This window comes from Sinocyclocheilus rhinocerous, unplaced genomic scaffold (assembly GCF_001515625.1).
Source record: "Sinocyclocheilus rhinocerous isolate Xijiao unplaced genomic scaffold, SAMN03320098_v1.1 scaffold1160, whole genome shotgun sequence".
NCBI lineage: Eukaryota > Metazoa > Chordata > Actinopteri > Cypriniformes > Cyprinidae > Sinocyclocheilus > Sinocyclocheilus rhinocerous.
Window position 1 is genome coordinate 896,178 of NW_015635060.1, and position 5,062 is coordinate 901,239.

Consider the following 5,062-nt stretch of genomic DNA (forward strand, 5'->3'; position numbering starts at 1 on the left):
TTATTTAAAATGTTTTAAATGCAATGTTAAAATGACGGTAATTTGAATGATAAAATCATGTTTTTGTTTTTTTTTTCTGTCGTGTAATCGACTATTGTTTTCAGTGTCGACTAGTAGGAGCTGTACAGTTTAGTCGACTAGAGCCGCACATCCCTAGTCTGAATATGTCAGGAATTTTATACATGTACTTACGCCATAGACAGCTTCATCAATAAACTTGAAGAATTCTTGTTATAAATAAATTACAAACAATATTAGCACTGCCAGTCAAGATGAATGAATTAAAGTAGTAAGCAATCATCATTAGCATTAATTAGCCTTCTGGTGTTGCATATAATTGCATGTGTAAGTCTGAGTCAAACAATCTTCTACATCCCTTGCATTTTATATGTCTAATACAATAAACCGAGTGCCATTTCCAGTACAGTCATAAAAGTATACACCTATGAACATACAAATTAATGCAATTAATGTAATATATTTTTTTAATCTTCATGTCATGTCACTAATTCACACACACGCCTTAAAGTTATTTCTTTAAGGTATTGTAAACAAATATTACGCATGATGACAAATATCTTGAATATTAAAATTTACAAATGATGAAACCAATTTGAAATAGCCACAGTTGCAAAAATAAATAAAAGAAAAAACAAACAAATAAAAAATGAATAAGTAAAACAAAATATTAAACATCTCAGCATGTCTAACAGACATTTCTTGTTGGATGATGGACCATCACCTTCAACTCAACCTGGCTAAGACAGAACTGCTTGTGGATTCAACAAACCCATCACTTTATCAAATACACATACAAATCTAAATACACCTTGCTACGTGTACTGCGTTAGGCTAACCGAGACTTGTCATTTGCACTTATATATTGTTGCTCTTTTGTTAGTTTTGACTGCTTTTATTGTCCTCATTTGTAAGTCGCTTTGGATAAAAGTGTCTGCTAAATGACTAAATGTAAATATAAACAAACAAATGATAAATAAATAAACAAATAAAATAAAAACAAACAAATGAATAGATAAAATCAAAAACAAATAAAAATAAACAAACAAACTAACTAACAAATAACTAAAAATAAACAAACAAACTATTGCAGCTGATATTAACATGCATCTCCTGAGCCCACTTGTAATTGGATTTCACTGAGGGGAAGATCTCTGATTTTGTGACTACAATATTTTTTGTGACATAAACAGCTGAAAAATAAATGCATAGCTAATCAATTTATGATGTCTAAGGCAACCTTTGTGAGAAAAAAACATTTATCATTCTGAAGAAGCCAAGTGACTACATCAATCTCAGCGCATACTGTCTTGTAGGATCTGTGGCTTATCGGCTTTGCATTCAATAATAATCCATCTTCAGAAAAGTCATTCGATGATCAGAACTTGGCTGACTTATAAGTACACACCTCAAATAAAGACTGTGCAAAGGCTGAATGGTGTTAGTAGGGCTAAGTATCGTTCAAAAATTTTCGATATCGATACCGATACCTTGACTTCGATACCGGTTCCTGAACGATACCTTTTTCGATACCAATTTTATGAAATCAATTTTAACAAGATTACATTATCTAAAGAAAAAAAACTTTGGTTTTATTTTTCAGCTTGTTGATGTTTATACAAACTAATTTTGACAGACTCATCTCCTGAGCCACTGCACAAAGGAACAAAATGTAACCAACAATAAATCAGTGCAAAATAGTTTTAATAATAGGTTTTTTAAATTAAATAAGATTTTTTTATAGGTTTAAAGGGGGGCTTGACCAAAAAAGTTTGAGAACCACTGGTCTAAAGTTAACAGACAGTGTTTAGTGCAGTCCACATGTTTGTTTATTACATTGACTTTGAATTACCTAAAGTAGTGTGGTAGACTAAAGTAGTAGACTTTCATATTAATGTTTACACCAGACTTATTTGTCAGTGCTTTATGTTGTCATAATTATTACATGCTTACAAGGTTGGAAGTTCAACAAATGAATCACACTGCTTTTGTTCTTGTTTTCCAGTGCAAATGTCTAAAGATTCTTAAATAAAGATACTTACTTGAGAAGCAAAATGATCAAATAAGAAGTCTTGTTTTATGAAAAATTGATCAAAATGAAGGGATAACTGAGGAAGATTCATTTTTTGCAGTGCATGCAAAATTCAATGCCATGACTTTACAACTTTCTGCTCCAATTGAAGACATTTTAGGCCTTAATTTTTTTGGAAGGGCGGCTTCACAGAACCAACAGAAACCCTGTAAATGCAGAGAATTTTTTTTTTTTAATTATATTTTTAATTTTGACCTGTCTGTTGCTGCACAATTAAACTTTATGGTATTTTGACACAAATTCATATTTCACTTAGTAATATACCCGATACTCATATTAATAAAATTTCAATGTTTGATTTTAAAGCCATTTCTGTTCCGATTTACAAATCACTGGAAACACTGGAAACATCAGGTCAACTCGCTACTGGTCGTCCAATGTAAAATCGTAGAAAAACCATGTTGAAAACCACTGCAATAAATCACCATCAGATTACACCCAATTTTTGTCAGAGTCCATTAGGTTGCTCCTACAGTAATTGCTGCCATCATTTCACTCTCTTCACTAAGGCAGGGAATGCTGTGAGAAAAGGGCAAATAAGCTGCAGGCTAAAGTGAACAGGCCTCTAATTGACAGCCTGTGACAAGAGGACATAAACAGAGCAAGGAATCTCCTCTTGATGCTGGACAAACAAGTTGGGACAGGAGTTATTAAACCTGATGCCACACAAATCTCAAGCTGCTTTTCAGTTCAACAGGAAATAGTAGAAACACATCTGACCTCTTTGAAACTACACTACAGGAACTTTCATTGTCATGAATCTGGTGCTTCAGATCATCATGCTTCTTAGAATCTGCACTGAAGAGCTCCTTGTATGGTTACTGCAACACGGTATGAATTTCTCTTAGTAGAGCATAAGATTTCACCACTCGACTTAAAGATGGACCGCTGGATGAAATGTAAATAAACGGTTTGGGTAAAAATATACAAGTGGATTAATATAAATAAAGAGGTGCTCAGTTTACAGTTCTGTGCGAAAGTTACAGTCGTGGACATTTATTAACTAATGGTATGCAATGTATATATAAGTTTGACACACAAAAGCATATTTTACTACTGTATTTACATTGCAAAACTCGAGTCTTTTATCCTTAAATACCTATATAACTGATATTCAAAAGGTGGACCGCGAGCCGTAACACACCACCATTTTAAGTGTGCAGCGCGTCAAAACAGCGGAGCGTATCACATAACGAGCTTTATTCAAACCCTTTCAGCTCCGTGCACTTTCTCTCTCTCTCCGGACGCGCGCCGGCGCCAAGTTTATAGCTGCAGATGACGCGGTTATTTTAACAACAACAGAAACAACAAAACACAACAATGCTGCAAATATAGTTATTTTTCATACTATTTATCTATCTATAACCTATGACTCTGAGTGTTCAAACCAGATGTGACAAGACGTTTATCTACATTTAGCATTATTAATCTGTAGGCGAAGTACATTTCAAAAGAATCATGTAGGCTAATTATAATTGGGAAAATTGTTGTTAGATGGCTAGGATAGAACTTAAACTTTGTAATTGCTAGATATCTTTCTTTTCTGCTCAAGATGAGAACGTTTTGATTATTGTAGCTACATGGTTTTAAGATAATGCTTTTAAGTAGGCTAAAATATTAAAATAGTATAGATTTCAGGAGGAAAACCCTGAACAGAAACAGTATTTTTTCTGTCACATGGCCTCGCATATATCTAAATGTAAAAATGCAATACATGTAAAAATGTTTTTTGTTTTTTTTCGGACCTCTGCTTGGAAGAAAATATAGAGGCCGCACCTTGGAAATTTAATTGAATACCCCTGACTTATATAATAAAGAAATACTTTATTTGTATGGTTTTGTAATATCTGTGTCACATATTTCCTTGTGTGTCATGGTAGATCGGACTCTTATTATACAATTTCATTACAGAAAAACATGTTAATGTTACAGTTTTGAACATGTTAATGGATTAAAACATAGCCTATAAATAACAGGCTGGATGTACAATAACCTTACATCTTTTTTTTTTTTGGCGTATAATAAATATACACAGTACACAAACATATATTATGTAAACAAAGACTTTTATTTTGGATGCGATTAATCACGATTAATCATTGCTGCACTAGATGATTGAAAGATGTACATCATATTTACATCTGTACAAAGATGTATATCTACGGTGGACCAGTAGTGCACAACACAACGAAATCTCCACAACACATCAAGTAAACTTAAGTTGCTTCAGTCCAGTAAGTGTTCACCCTGAGACATTATTAACAATGTAGAAGGAATTCTTATGTTTAGTTTATAAAAACCATTAAAGATTTCACAGCAAAAAGACAAATGTACCACAAGTTGGAGGTGGAAATTTTAAAAGGCCTTTTAGTTGCTAAAAAAACTCAGAAGACAGAAGGCATGTGATGGTGTATAACAGGTTTTGTTCATCAAGTTTTGATCATGTCGATAAATTAGAGGCTAGGGCTGGGCGATATAGCTAAAAAATATATTAACGATATATGTTTCATATATCGATAATTATTGAGATTTTTTATAACCTTTTTTAAAACAGAGCAATATAAAAAAAAAAATTATTTAACCACTGTATTTTTAATTTGCCCACTTTATTAAGACAAACAACAAATATATATAGGCATATATATTCTTTTTTAACAGTCAAACACAAAATAAAATTTAAACAAATATCTCCTTTCTTATGTTTTATATGCAAATTAAATAAGTCTTAAGGAAACTGTTGACTTGTTTCCCGAGGCCACAGGAGGGCGCAATGAGCAAAATAATGGAGCGCATTAAACTGTCAATTCAAATAACGGTCTATAAAAACGTGCATAACGTATAAATTAACATATATAAAACAAATATAATTTTGTAAACTGCATAAACAATTATGAACAAAACAGCATCATGTGTTTATGCATTGCTTAGCCTAATACAAAGAGCCAAATCGCC